The following is a 15,892-nucleotide window of genomic DNA, read 5'->3' on the forward strand; positions in this document are numbered from 1 at the left end:
ACATCAAATTTCATTTCACTCACTGCCAGTCCATATCAGATATTCCTAGCACTCTCATGGCCAGAGGAGCCCCCAGGAGGTAAGATGGGAACAGCCATGGGGTTTGGAGCAGCTGTTAGCCTGGTTTTTTGGGGTCACCACCCTGGTCATCCCCAAAGGCCAGGCTCCTCCGTAGGAAGCAGAGAGCTCCCTGCAACCCATCCTAAGCCGCCGTTTCCACAGATGGCAGCTGGGTTGATCTGCCTTTCTTTCCCTGGTGACTCGAGCAGGGAAGACGTGAGGAGGGGCTGTCGCCTGAGATGGGACAGTGTGCATCTTAGAGGCAGCGATGATTTTAAAAAGCCAGGCCTTGTCAATCAAGGCCAGATTGGCTATGCCATGCTCAGGAACAAAGCGATTTTCTCTCATCAGCTCACAGCCTGCCGTTGGAGCCGGAACCCTCTAAGGAGAGGGAAGGCTGACAGGGTGTGGACTTTAACCGACTGGTTCATGTTTTATACAGTCGCGCTGTTCCCAGAGGGGATTTTGTGCAGCCAGAGTGTGGCAGCTGGAGGGGACCTCAAAGTCTGTTTGATTCGGCCCCGTTCGGGAGGAAATCCCCAGCTAATCTGATCCTGGAGCAGCGAGATCCAGGCTCTGCCCTCACCTCGAGGGGCACAGCTCGGCTCTAGAGGGCACCCTGCCCTTCTGCAGACTGCTAGGTTTGGGGCCCGCCCTGCCGTGAGGCTGGCTTCACGTCCCTGTCACTCCTGCCTGTACATTCCAGCTCTGCCCCTGTGGATGGTCACCCAGTTACCCAGCAACACTGCTTCCTCCTCCCCCTCCCTCGAGGGGAGAGTCCCCACCAGTCCACCCCCTCTTCTAGAGCCCAGCGTTTGGGACCTTTGCCCAAGACACTCCTCATCCTGGGATGCTCTTTCCCGAACCCCCGGCCCTATTTCCTTAGTGAATTCCTACTCGACCTTCAGACCTCAGTCTGACCCACACCACCCCCAGGAAGGCCCCCCACACTGGGCTCAATATCCCCTCCACACATGCCCCTCCAAGCCCGCTGGGCTCCCCGCAACCCCACACAGCTCACAGGGTCTACTTCCACGACTGGGTGAGAAGTCCCTCAGGGTGGGGACCTTGTTTCTCTCCCCAGTGTGGGGCCCAGCACCTGCCACATGACAAGCACTCACACCACGCACTGGAAGAAACACAGGTGACTTTGCCCAAAGGAAGGATAATTTATGCAGTGAAGCTAGGCCCAGACCAGTGCCCCCCACCCCCACCGCCACCCTCCTATCAGGAGACCCTCTTTCCTCTCTGTGCTGGGGGCAGAATCACTCTGCTGGCTTCAACCGACCAAGCCGAATGGGACTCTGGGTTCCTCTGGGGTTGTCCCTGCCCAGAGCTGAAACAAGGAGGTCACCCAGGAAGGGCCAGCGCTGGAGGAGCCACACAGCAAGCAGCCCTAGCACGCCCTGACTCTGCAGTCGTCAAGGAAAAGGGCCATGATCTCAGGTCAGACCGCTCGGGTTCCATGCTCGGTTCTGCACTGGCAACCCTCAACTTCAACACACCTCAGTCTCCCAGTCCACAATGATGCGATGGTGATGATTCAATATTTAGTAGCAAACACGACATGACCCATAAGCCATAGCAGCTGCCGGCCTTAAGAATAATGATAGCTAATAGCCACTGGTCTCAGCCCTGCCACCGATGTGCCCCACAGTGACCGCAACCCCCCCACCCCCCAGGAGCCCAAATTGCTGCTGCCCCCCACCCCATCCCCCCGGGATCCCAGGTTATTATCCCTGTTTAACAGATGAAGAAATTAAAGCAGAGAACACTTCAATATTTTTCCAAAAACTCTACTTTGAGCAAGCGGCAGAGCTAGAATCTGATCCCAGCAATTCCACGTCAAGCTCAGGCTCTTCTCCGCCACGCCGAAAGCCTGTGTTTTCAGAAGAAACTTCTATTAAAAGTGGTTTCAAAGAACTAGAAATTATGACATGCCCTTCTGGGGTCCTCAGCTAACAGCTTTGGAAATGAAATATCCCCGGGAGAGTTTCTTCAGTGGCTGGTGTGTTCACTCTGGGGTTCTTTGATCTGGGTGGGAAAAAAATCGGGAATGTGAGTCAGGCCCGCACAGCCCCAGCCGTCGCCAAGGGTCTCCTCCCATCCAGACCTGAGCCGCAGCCCACAGGGATCCTTCCCAGATGGCCAGAAATGTCCAAGCAGAAGACAGGGAAAGAAGAGCCGCAGCAGGCCGCAGGAGGCCAGCCACTGCTGTCCCTCATTCCTGCAAAGGGTCCTCAGGATGCATGTGTCACCCCCACGCCTCATCCTCCCACCTCCTCTCCTCCCAGCCATGGGGAGGGCAGTGTAGGAGTCTGTTCTTATTCTCTCAATGCCATTTTATCAAATGGGCTTGTGGGGGACCCGGGGTGCTGGGCGCCCAATCTGTACCAGCTCAGCACGTGACAAGCATCAGCTCACCCAACTCTATCACAGCCCCACCTGACTGGGAGGGGCCAATATTACTGTTCTCACATTACAGCTGAAGAAACTGAGGCACAGAACCGGCCAGTGACCTATCTGGCATCACACTCAGCAGAGCCAGGAGCTTGTGTGCCCAGGCCCGGGGCTTTTATGGGTCTGCACTTCATTGCTGCCCTCACCCCTCCATGTTGTCTGCCTCCTAAGCACGGGACAAGCCGATGCCCGGGGTTACTCCGACGCACGGTCACCCAGGTCCAGCCCAGCAGCCCGCACCCTGAAAAGTCAACTCGGGACCCCGGGCAGAGACGCCAGCCTCTTTGGAATTCCTGAACCTGCCCACCCCTGAGACCGCTAAGCAGTAAGCTCCATGACGGCAGAGACTCACCCACCCCTAAATCCCCGTGGGCCCAGCACAGAGCAGAGAAATCAATCACTCTTTCCTTGAGTCAATCAGTGAGTGGGTGAGTCTATGAGTACACGAATGAGCGCCCACACAGCAGCTGATGCAGACGGGAGGCAGAACCTGCCCTTCGGGCTCCTCCCTCGCAAGGGATGGCAGGTCTGAGTGAGGTATTGGAAGGAGCTGTGAGTGTCAGATTCAACCACAGAGCTCACAGGAACTCAGGATGCTGTCACCAATGCTTCACTTTAGAAATACAGAAACTAAGGTTCAGAGGAAAGGAAGGGCTTGGCGGGGACAGACCCTGGTCCTGGTACATCCACATCCACAGCCTAGCCCCCGCATCCACTGCCTCTGGCTTTATTCCAGGGCAGGGCCTGCTCTCTCCGTGAGAGGGACTGAGGGTACCCTTCCCCAGAAGGAAAAGAACCCTGAAGCCCACACTCAGCTCAGGGAGAGGGCCTAGACCGGCCATGGAGCCCCCGCCCTGATCATGGCAGCCGGCCCCACATTCACCGCACAACGTGATGCCAGCCCCTGTGCGGGGCTCACAGGAGGATCCTCTGCTCTGCGCTGAGCTGTCCAACTTGCCTGGAGATGATGGCCCTGGGCTACTCCTCAGAGCTCCGGCAGTGGGAGGGAGCCAAGGCTAACCAGCCTCGGAGCCACGTGGCATTAACAGGACTTAACATGGCATTAACAGCCCTGGGGACCAGGCCTGGCGCAAAGGAAGTCTCAGCTCCCAGGCTGGCGGGCCAGTAGCAGTCGTCAGCGCCTTCACCTGCGAACAGCGTGAACAGGGAGGTCAATGCTGTCTTTACCAGGTGGTCCTGGCAGAGTGGGCACTTCTCAGACGAGAGGGTGTGACGCAGGGTGGCCAGGCTCACTGGGTCTCGGTTTCCTGATCTGAGAAATGGAGCCAACTTGAAGGCAGCTGGAGGGTCTCCCCATCTCTTTGTGCCATTCCACACAAACTTAGACCAGAAATCAGGACATAGATGCCCCGAGGCTCAGCCTCTCCTTCCTGAGAGGCCACTGGTGTGTTTCCAAGCCCTAGAAGTCGCGGTTTCTCCACCTGTCAAATGGAGTTGCTCCCTTCCAAAACTCAGCCAAGCCGATGGCTTTAGAACCCTCAGACATCATGAAATCCGTTCAATTCCAAACACTCTACTACCATGTGCTGGGAGTTTTCAAAACGCCGTTTCCATAAACGGGCCCACCAAGTCCCTCCCCAGACGTAAGCAGCATCCACCAGGAATGAGGTCAGCTCTGGGGCTCAGGCTGAACACTCACCATCCAAGGGAAGTTCACGGCGCCTCCTGTGAGACCCGGAGCCTCTTCCCTCTGCTCCTGCGCAGGGGGGCCTGACTCAGCAGCTCCGGTACAAGCTCCTTGCAGACAGACGCGCAATCGCTATAATTCCTTTGGAGAGACGTGCCCTGAACTTTTCTGAGCCAGCCTGAACCCTGGCCCCGCGTGAGCGTCCGGTTCCCCCAAGCTTCGTCTTTACCAGCTTTGCTCTTCAGGAGTGCTCGGCATCACCTCTGCAAATGTGCGCCTCTCAGGATAAGAAGCAAGAAACGCCTGAGCACCTGCAGCTTAGGACACGGCCTTCCAAACAGCCAGTGGGAAGTGATTCTGAAGCAGCCTTACCCATGTTTGCCTTTCAGGCGCTCAAGAATAATCGAAAAGACTCAGGCCCAATTCAGCTGTCAATCAATACACACGGCACCAACTACTACTACGAATAGTCAGAGACAGCGGTAACTTAGTGTGGACTGCAGACTCCAACATCAACACCCGACTGGAAACAGGGAGGACCTCAGGTCAGCGGACAAGGCCCCCGAAGGCCCCCATCGTCACTGACGTCTCCCTGGCCAGGCTGCACAGCCGTAGCCTCCTCCTCACAGTGGGGTCTGGGACTGGCCAAGTAGCTTCCCAGAGCTCCCAGAAATGCAGACCCCCAGTCAGCCCCACCCCAGGCCTGCAGAAGCTGCATTTCATCGCTCACATTTGAGGGGCTGTCCTGGCAAGGCATCCCTGGGAGGGAGGACCGCACCCCTGCTCACTGTCCCTCCGCCTCATCAGGAAGCTGGGGCTTCTCCTGTCACTCAGCAGCCTGGTTCCCTCCACTCTCACTGCCATGGAGCCACCCCCACGGACTCAGCTCCAAGCACGCCCCCTCGGCCACGAGCTCCCACCTTGACTCTGTCACCCCCCTGGCCTTTGCATACTCGGATCGCTGTGTTCTCACCCTTCTCACTTCTGCACTGCCTCCCTCCTGCTCATTCTCAAGGCCACTGCCTCCTAGAAGCCTTCCCCGACCACCCTGTGCCCCCAAGGAGGGGAGAAGCTGTATCAGCCTCAGACACCTCTGTCTCCTGAACTCACCAGGGCTGCCACATGGAGAGTTTGGCTGATTACTGCTGAGTGAATTCATCAGCAGCAGGCTGACTCAGAAAAGCCAAGACCCACTCCCGGTGAGGCCTTTCCTCACCCCACCCCGTCTGTGTACTCGCCCAGTGTGGACGTGGGCCCTGGGATCTGCAGGAAATCCCATCAGTGGGGTCCGTGGGCCGTGGCCCCCCTGAGTCTTAGATGTGCCTTGCATCAAGTGGAGGAGTTGCTCCCTTCCAGAAATTGGAGCCGAGCTGATGGCTTTAGAACCCTCAAACATCGTAACATCTGTTGAATTCCAAACAGATCACATCACTCGGTCCCTGGTCTGTACTGGATCGTGCAGGGTTTGGCCAAATTCATTCCACATCAGTAACTCCACACCCACCAACTAGAGCTGTTCTTAAAGAGACCCCCTCCCCCGCCAGCCAACATGGAGGAAGACCTCCCACCAGACAAGCTCTGCTGCCAGGGACCTGAGGCAGGACGGGCAGGAACAGAATCTGTTCCCCTATGAGCCGATTTCCAAGACCTTACACGAGCTGCCAATGGGGGCAGGAATGATCCACCCACAGTGGGGCACGGGCAGAACCCCCTAAGGTAAGCACAGCCCGTGTGCCCTCTGGCCTGGGGATCCCACTTCAGGGAAGCTGTTCCATAGGAGTGCTGTGCACGGGAAATGACAGATGCCCGAAGTCCTTCACGCAGAAACGTTTCCAACAACCAGGGACCAGAAATAACCCTCGCATCCACCAGCAGAGCCTGGTGGGGCTCATCACGCAAGGCGGCCCCGGGCACCTGTGTGGATGGGAAGGCAGAGAAAGGACGGGTAGGGGCCGATGCAGAGAGCTCTCCCGTGCACACTCTTCTGTTCACAAATGGGAAGAGTTGAAGGCCACTTTAAAATGGCTAAAGGGGTGAATTTTCTGTTCCATGAATTTTATCTCAATTTAAAAACAATCTGTATTCACTTCTGCATGAAGAATGAAGGCGCATGGTGACACACCGGGAGGAAGCACAGGATATGTGATCATGGGGACACCTGTGGGTGGGGAAGCAGGGAGGGATCACAGGACTTGGGAGACTTTAACTAGAGACCCTTTAGTACTTGTAACATTAGGAACCGTTGGCTGTATGACCTATTCCAAAAACATCATTCAAATAAAATAAGAGACTCCTCCATCGGGCAGGTTCCAGAACGCAGGTGGCTTTTCTCATCTGGCTAAAACCACCCAGGACCAGCTCTCTGCTGGTTAAGATTCCACCAAAAGCAGCCAGAGGGCATTCAGGCTGAGTCTGTTGGGGTTTTGTTTTCCGAGTCACCGGTGCTGCTCCAGTTAAGAGCCAGGCCAACACAGAGCCCGACTTCTGCAGGCCATCTGCCTGTCTCCCAGCTTCAGGTGTCAGGGCATGTGTGCACATATGTGTGTGCATATGTGTATGTGTATCAGTGTGCCCGTATGTATGTGTATACATGTGTGCATGTGTATCTGTGTATCTGTATGTGTGCATGTGTGCATGTATCTGTGTTCCTATGTGTGTGCATGATTGCATGTATATCTCTGTGTGTGCCTGTATGTGTGTGCATGGGTGTGTGTATATCCGTACCTGTGCATGTGTATGTGTGTGCATATGTGTATGTATGTGTATCTGTATGGGTGTGCATGTATGTGTACATGTGTGTATCTCTGTATGTGTGTGTATGTGTGTGTGCATATGTATCTCTGTATCTGTATGTGCACGTGTGTGCATGTGTATCTCTGTGTACCTGTATGTGCCCATGTGTGTGCATATGTGTGTATCTCTGTGTACCTGTATGTGTGTGCGTGTATGTGTGTGCATATGTGCGTGTATCTCCGTGTACTCGTGTGTGTGTGTGCTGCAGGCAACGGAGCTATTCCAAGGTGGCCACTCCACTGGGCAAAGTGGATGTCCACCATTCTGGCCACAGCCTCTCTCCCTTCTTGCCTCCAAAACACGAGGAAGATGGTCATTTTCATTCCAGTGGGGCTGGCACTCATGGCAAAGGGAAGACTAGATGCTGATGAAAGCATTCAGTCACTGCTCAATAAATGTACATTTCCTTTCTCCCCCAGCAAGGACCACTTCAGACATCCGGTCCTAACTGAGGTGGGGTGGCCTAGGCTGGCTTGGCAAGGCACTGCCCCTGCAGGTGGTACCAAGCAAGGGCTGGATCAGTGATGATACCCTGAGGCAGGAGCCAGGGAGCTGGCGTCTGTCCCTCCCCACATGGGAACGGAGGTGGCTCAAGCTGCCTATCTCTCAGGGGGGTCACCCTCACCCAGGCCCAACTTTGCTTCCTGTCAGGGCATTGGACCCCATGGAAGAGCAGGGCCTTCCCCGAGCACACAGTGCACTCTTCAAGCCCCAGCTGCACTAGACTCAAACCACAGCAGCCTGAGGCCAAGACCAGCAGGAAAGAGGAGAGGCCTTCCTGCTGGCCCCTTCCCTTCCACCATGCAGGCTGGGCCGGCCCATTCTGCGCTCCCTGAGGAGGCTGGCTGGGTTCAGCGCTGGGCATCCCCACTCCACCCAAGATGCATCCTCTATGAGGAAATCAATTCCATTTCAAATAAATTGATCCTGCATTTATTTAGCAGGGAGAGGAATCTTGTTTCTCTCCACTAGAGACCCCTGAGGAGAGGGTGGGGTATCCCGTTAGGCTCCAAAAGCCACAGGTGGTGCTGGCCCTCCAAGGGCCTTGCTCGGTGCTGCTGCCAACGCCACTGCCCACCCTGCAGGCCCCAGGGCATTGGCTCAGTTCTACCCACACACCCAGAGTGCCACCCACTGTGGTCCCTGCTCCATGGAGCCCTCCTGGATTCTCCAAGCTCGGGATCCACCAATGCCTGCCAGAGCTGTGCTGAGCACAGGGCCTTTCCCTTTAAGAATCTTCTGCTGATGCTGAGCTGGCCAGCCTGGGCCCCCACCTGCCTGATTCTTCCTCAAACACAGTGCCCGGGCCCCTGCCCTCAGGCACCTCTGCACAGAGCTCTCCTCTGAGTCCTGGCTCTTCCACATGCCCGAGCCTGCTGAGTGCTCCTGGGCAAGCCACTAAACCCCTCAGAGCTGACAGGAGGATGAAGGGAGTCGGGTGTGCAGTGTGTCCAGAGGGAGCAGGCCATGAAGGGTTAGGGTCAGCCATGACGCTGGGCTCGGGGCTGGGGCGGGCTAGAGTGACTTCCTCTGTCCTGAGCCACATGCTGAGCACTCTAGGGCATTATCTCATTTAATCCTCCCACAGGCCTTGTCCCTGGGAAACATTTTGTCCCCAGGAACCATTTTGTCCCCATTTGGGGGAAGTTGAGGCTCAGAGAGGTGTTACCTGCCCCAGATCTCACCACTCATGCAAGGAGGGCTGGACGGCAGCTGGGGCCTCTGACTCTACCACACAGCCCTTGGGCCTTGCCAGCAGCCTCCGCGGGGACTGTGGGAGGAAGAAGGCGCTTTATCTACAGGTGCATTTCCTGCTGCCCCCAGACTCATGTGCTGAACCTCAGCCTCCAGCCCTGCACGTACTCAGGCCCCAGTGCGGATCCACTCACCTGCACACCGGCTCCGGGACCCCAGTGCCACACACGGGCAGGGTCTGCCCTGGAGACCCCACCATGGCTGGCCTCCTCCTGGCCTCTGAGGGTCTTGCCTCATGAGCCAGTCTGTGGGTCAGGGTCATGTTCGGGGCTGTGGGTAAATGCCACCCCCTGCCTGGTCACCAAGCCCACACTGTGAAACTGAACAGCCCCCGCTAGGCCCCGGGGCCACCTGTCATAGGCTCTGCATAAGGATGCTTTACGGTTCCATTTCAGATCGCACCTTGGCCGTGTTTCACCACTCCCCTGAGAGCCCCCATCCAACTCAAAAGCTACTTGAAGTGTGATTTATTCACAAGGCCTCAAAACCACCACCAATGTGGGCCCGGAGGAGTGGGCCAGGCAAGGAGATGGCCAGACAACTCCCTGCATGGGCACCGATCATCCCAGGAAAAGTGGACAGGCCTCGAGAGCATGCGGCCCCTTCCCTGGCTCTCCAGGGCAGGGTCTCCTGTCCCTGCCTTTGCAGCCCGCACTGGGCATAGTCTGTGGAATGAATGAATGTGTCATGCCTGACAACCAAGGCTCACCAGGACGCGCCCCGCTCTCCACGCCCGCAGTGCTTCCTCTAGCTGCTGCTTTTTTCCACCGGCCTGCAGGCTGCTTCCTCTGCCCTCCCAGCACATCTGCCCTTCTCCCGGCTCCACCTGTCTGGGAAGGAACCTGCCCCCCACCTCTAGTCAAGGGTGGCACTTTCTCTGGGGTCCCACAGACCCCGGTTTCTCTGGGGTCCCACAGACCCTGGGTGGAGCGAGTGGAGTCGTGGCCCCCAAGAGATGGGTGCAGCCAGAACCTGTGAATGGGACCTCTCCTGGAAAAAGGGTCTTTGGGGCTATGATTAAGTTTAGGATCACGGATGACATCACCCTAGATTTGTCCCTAAATTCAATGGCAGCTGCCCTTGGGAGAGACACGCAGAGGGGGAGGCCAGGTGGGGATGGGGGCGGGGGTGGAGACGGAGGGGTGCCGCTACAACCCAAGGAAATCCAAGGACCGCAGAAGCCACCAGGGCAAGGAGGGAAGCCGGGACCGAATCCCCCTCACAGCTCCTGCAGGCACTGACCCTACCGACACCTTGTTTTCAGACATCGAGACTCGAGAATGGCGAGACCATCCTGCTGTTTGAGCAACTCACGTAGTGGTGTTTGTTACAGCAGTCTTAGCCCATTGTACAGATGAGGACGCTGAGGCTCAGCTTGCCAGAGGCGACACAGCTGGAAACTGTCGGGGCTGGGGTCCCCACAGGGCCCTGCTTGACTCCGAGGTTAGGGACCCTTTCCAAGGCCACAGAAGCCCCCTTGACACAGAGCTGGTCTCCAGAAGGAGAGACTGGGAGGTTCCTCCACAGCCCAGCTCCCCAGGCCCCCCACTTGCTCCCTCCCCAAGTTCCACCTCCTGAAATGTTGGGGTCCTGCCTCGGGCTGTGCTGGTATAGAGAACAAGGAGTGCCGAGCACGTCCATCCATCAAACACCCTCACAGCCACGAAATCCCGCATTTGAAAAGCAGAGAGCTGAGAACGAAGCTGAGAAAGGGCCTCATAAATCAAAATCAGTCCGCAGCAAATAAATGAACGGGCGCTGCTGATCTGTGAAAAATTGCGTTTTTGCATTAAGTCTGTTTAAGGGATGATGTGTATTTTAATAGGTGGGTCTTAGTAGACTTCTCCACCTCAGCTATCCTTTGAAAATATTATTTACTCTCCATTTCTCACGACCTGATTGAATTTTAATTTCACCCATCGCTCCTTTTTAATAGTCACTGTAAGTAAAATCATTAATGAAATTACAAGTTGCTTTTTTGGGTTGCTGTTCAAAATGTGCTTCTACCTGGAAGGGCTGGCATTTCTCAGGTCTATTTATGGCAATAAAAGGTAATTGGATAAGCTGTAATGTTGTTACCGCTGAGCGTCTTTCAACAGAAAAAGTGCCCGGGGTATCTCCGGGAGGTGGCTGGAAATTGCTGATCCTGTTTTGAAAGCAGAAATCCCTCCCTAGGCTCCAGCGCTCTCCCGCTCCCTGCCGGTGCCCAGCCAGACAACCATATGTTCATCACCTCCAAGAACTCTCTTTGGAAACAACGCTGTCACGTCTGAGCAGAGGTGCCAGGCACAAAGGAAGCGCCGCCTCTTGCCGGGGAGGAGGGGTCGGTGGAAGAAGTCACTGGCTGCACCCAACTGCCAAGACCCAGATCTGGGCACAGCAGCCCCTGAACAATGTCCCTCTGCCGTAGGGAACCCAAGCAGGCTCTGGACCCCCAAAGGCCTACCCCTCAGAATTGCCAGGAAGGCAGGGGTGGGGGTTCGGATGCCAGCTTGGGAAGAAGCCACTCAGAGCCCTCTGAGCTCCATGGCGAACTGATCTTCTCCAGAAAGCTGGTGGGAGAAGCATCTGTGACACAGGGCCCTGTTTTGAAATCCACCCCTCAGCAACGCCCCTCGGGGAAGGACTCCATGGGATTGAAGCGTTGGAATCTTCATGGCCTCTTCCTCCATTAAAAAATTGTAGAATGTATATTTTATGACTGTGTTGGCATTAAAAAATAGCATATCTTCAGATTTCATATCAAAACATTTTCTCCACCTAAAAGTTCATTTTTCTTCTTCTGATTTTAAAGGATATTAAGACATTTTTGTGGGTCCCTCAATGTGGTGTGGGCCCTGGCATGGAGCCCTGTGCCAGCAGAAGACGTGGGCCCGGCAGCCATTTGCACCCACCCTCCCCAGTTCTGACCCCTTCTTCTCTGCCTGGGCCACTGGATGGCCCCTGCCCTGCCCCTCAAGACCTGCAGGCTCCCCGCTCCAGCCCCTGTACACTGATTCTCAAAAGCGAACGGATGATGATAACCACTCCCACCCCCCACCTCCTCCCCTTACCCAGGGCAGGAATTCTGTCATTTCTCCAGGAGTGGACCCAGGTAAGAATTTCAGGAAAGCACTAAACATCCAGGCATGTCAGCACTGCTTTCTACCCACTTCGGGGTTTGCAGTCCAGCCTGGGACCCTATCTGTCTATGGGGTCAATAAGGCCTTCCCGGCTCCCCAGCAGGGAGGACTGGAACTCAGCTTGGGATCCGGTCCAGTCTTGGGGCTGTCTCAGGAGGGGCCTATTCTCTGCACCTTACAGGAGCACTAAACCTGGGACAGCAGGAGAAGTCACTTGGGAACTCACTTTACAACCAGGGATGTGATACAGAGACCAGCAAGGAGGATGGCACTGTCACTCCCAGGCTCAAACACAATCAGCATCTCCCACTGCCCAGAGGGTAGAGTCCAAACCCCATCCCCGCAGTCAAGACCTCTGGAGACCAGGACCCCCATGGCCCCCCGCTCAGCTCCAGGCACCATCAGCTTTGACCTGCTCTGAGGGCTGGCTCACCCCACACCCAAACCAAAATGCCTCCCCACTCCACCAGTGGTGCCACCTTCCCCTCAAGGTCCTTCTGGAGACCTCGGAGCCCGCCATGCCTGGGACTTTCCCTAACAAGGTCCTGTCTGTGGCCCGACTCCCTTCCTTTCCTGGACCCCAGGTCCTGTTCACTGCCTGGTCTGGAGAGGCTGGTGGAAAAGGGGGCTTGGTGCCTGGTTATTCTGCTGGCTGCCTGCTCTGATGGTTGACAGCTGTGGCCCTTCCCCTCTGCACTGCACCTCCCGGAGCCTGAGGACTAGGCTCGCTGGCCCTGGCACCCAGCACCAGGCGCGCAGTGGCTGTCAGGTTTGCACATTGGGGCTGGAATGTCAGCGGGTTGGGAGGAATGACTGCCCCTTCCAGAAGACATCTGGGGAGGCTTGGGATTAGAAGCGCCTGCTGTTCTGGGAAATTCTTTGAAAGAGAAGGTTTACATCATTCTCTGAATAAGAGAGTTGGCTGCCTGAGGGGTGCATCAAGCCCTCCGTTCCGCCAGCCTCTCCGGGCCCAGCCTGTGGGGTCTGCAGGGGAAGCAGGCAGGTGAACAGGACATGGGACCAAACCTGCGTCCTTCCACACCTGCACACCCTCCCTCCACCAGGGACTCCACGCTCACAGTGGACAGCCCTCCCCAGGGAGGAGAAGGAGGAGCCTTTGGGAAAGTGGGCTTCCTGTGGCAGTGGGGGACCCTTTCAGGCGCAGCCCCCACAGGGCAGCCTCTGATGTCAGCTTCAGGGCAGGCTGGCCTCTAATACTGTATGGCTTCGGGCACAGCGTGCTCTTCTGGGACTGCGTCCTCCAGCTCAGTGCTCCATGCATCTAACGGGCAGCCCTGTGCTGGAACGCTCTCTCAGCTGGACCTGCGGGTCAAAGTGGCCGTCCCCTCCAAAGACAGCCAGGAGTCACTGTCCTGCCATCGACCAAACAGCTCAAGAAACCCAATATCTGATCATTCAGGGACTATCTTCCATCATCTGCACCAGAACCAACCATCAGAACGACACATCACGAAGCTGTCACTGTTAATTAACCCACTTCTTTCACTTAAGTAAGCAAATTTCACATCACTGCCATAAATAGAAAACAAGCTTTACTTGTCATCCATGGAGGGTAACTACAGAAATAAATAGCAATAGCTGGCCTAAGACAAGCTTGAGGCCTGAGGCCCGCCCCAGCTTTATTAGGGAGGAACGAGGGAGCTGTCACAGGCAGTCTAGCCAGTCAGCAGAGGACGCCGGAACCACACTGACGCCTCTCCCTGGGCTTATTGTATTATATTTTATTTTTTGAGACGAGTTTTGCTCTTTTTGCCCAGGCTGGAGTGCAATGGTGCGATCTTGGCTCACTGCAGCCTCTGCCTCCCAATTTCAAGTTATTTTCCTGCTCAGCCTCCCGAATAACTGGGATTACAGGTGCTCGCCACCATGCCCAGCTTTTTTTTTTTTTTCCAGACAGTCTCACTCTGTCACCAGGTGCCAGACTGGAGTGCAGTGGCGCCATCTCGGCTCACTGCAACCTCAGCCTCCCAGGTTCAAGCAATTCTCCTGCCTCAGCCTCCCAAGTAGCTGGAACTACAGGCGTGCGCCACCATGCCCAGCTAATTTTTTGTATTTTTTAGTAGAGACAAGGTTTCACCATGTTGGCCTGGATGGTCTCAATCTCTTGACCTCATGATCCGCCCACCTCGGCTTCCCAAAGTGCTGGGATTACAGCATGAGCCACTGCGCCCGGCCTTTTATTTTCTTTATTTTCAGTAGAGACAGAGTTTCACCATGTTGGCCAGGCTGGTCTTGAACTCCTGACCTCAGGTGATCTACCCACCTTGGCCTCCCAAAGTGCTGGGATTACAGCATGAGCCACTGCACCCGGCCTCTCCCTGGGCTTTAAAGTCATCAGATGCTCCACCCCAGCCCCTCCCCAGCAGTAGAACTGACTCACTTTGGAAAACACTCAGTTTCTCTTGAATTCAGAATCTCCAACACCAGCTTCCTCACCAGTCCCCAATTATAACCCAGGAGTCTGGTGACAGGGAGCTCACTACCTGTCCAATGCAACTCCAACATGGCAGGAAACAGCTGTGAGACTGTTCACAGGACTTAGCACCTTCAGCCTCTCTATGGAACCACAAAGCCTGTCCCCTCTGAATGCTACTTGTTTAAAGCCAAACACCTCTTGGGGCCACTAGACAAGATCCCTATGCTTAGACAGCAGAGATCTCAGACTCAGGCTCCCGTGGAGGCTCCAGGTAAGCCCCAAATCCCAGGCTGGGGCCGAGCATGTCTTTGATAGCAGTGCCCATGGCCTCCATCTACCCTTCTTTGAGCTTTCTGAGACGTGAGCAGCCATAACCCAGGCCGTCTTGAAGACTGTCGCCCATGCCACTTGGAGGGAGATTCGCTACCTTGCCCAGTTTCTGGAAACAGCTATTGTGGAGTAACCTTTGGGGCCTATGGCTCTTCCAAGCCTGTCCTCAGCCAGGCTCTGGGCACAGGGAAAGCAGAATGGAACCGGCGACTGGGGATGGTGAGCCAGGGGCCAGGAGGAGACAGATCATCACACGCACTGAATGTCTGAGACGAAATATTTTAAGAAAAGCGTTTTAAAAATAGCATTTGGTAATGTCTAAAAAGCAAGTTTCCACAGCTGCCTTCAGCGTGTTTCCTAAGCATGCCACAGCCTGAAGGAACACAGGCCTTTCACAGGGTCTTGGTATAAATCCGACAAACAAAGCAACATATTTCCAGCGAGTCCCTTGCCTCTGCTTAGAAAAAGAATCCAAAAAGCCACAGGTCGGGAAGGTTCTCCCTCATTTGGGCTAGATGGCTCTGGGCAGGTTATTCAACCCTCTGCAATCATCCCATCTGCAAAATGGACACCCATAGTATCCACAGCCTATGGTGAAGGGTGTTTAGTGGAGGAACTGATAGCACAAGAACCTCGCCTGTGGACAGGGAAGCCTCGGGCCGTACATCACCGCAATTGCAGCAACCCGGCCAACAGCCTTTCCATGTGCACCCCTCACATGACGGGGCGCTCCACCTCCTGGAGGTCCTCTCGTGCTTAGCTGAATACGCCTCCCTGCGATTCCACCTATCCACTCCAGCTCTGCCTGGTGGAACCTCACAGGCTGTGTTTGCTCCCCAAGGCAGCCCTGCAGATGCCCAATGGCAATCCTGCCCTCCCAAGGCTCAGGATGCCCCAACGCTTGCTGAACCTGCTGCAGGCCGGGGAGTCAACCACAGCACAGGCACGATTTCTGAACGGCTCCTCCTTTTAAAGGCAGGCCCACACAAGGAGCTGGCCCACACAAGGAGCTGGCCCACACTGATGCGCCTCTCTCCAACCTGGCGTCCTCAGCCACCATCCCAAGCACACAATCTAGGAGGCAACAGAATCTCACAGTAACCCAGCACATCTGCTTTAGATGCATGTGATCAGCATGTAAATCACACGGATAAAACAAAGGTCGGGGTATGCATGCTACCCGAGAATGAAGGAGCATCTGGGGAGAGGCTCTCTTTTGCTGTCCATCCCACTCAGCCAGGGTCAGTTCAAACGTCCAAGAATGAATCCATGTCCATGGTGGGCAAT

At 55.7% G+C, this 15,892-nt stretch overlaps 1 protein-coding gene across 2 annotated transcripts in view; it reads right to left on the reverse strand.

Moving 5' to 3' along the window:
* The window catches only part of SORCS2 (sortilin related VPS10 domain containing receptor 2), a 571,039-nt gene that overhangs the window by 367,469 nt on the left and 187,678 nt on the right, over positions 1 to 15,892 (reverse strand). The gene's annotated exons all lie outside the window — the stretch shown is intronic.

The sequence above is a fragment of the Aotus nancymaae genome, unplaced genomic scaffold, assembly GCF_030222135.1.
Source record: "Aotus nancymaae isolate 86718 unplaced genomic scaffold, 86718_ANA_hifiasm-v0.15.2.pri h1tg000006l, whole genome shotgun sequence".
NCBI lineage: Eukaryota > Metazoa > Chordata > Mammalia > Primates > Aotidae > Aotus > Aotus nancymaae.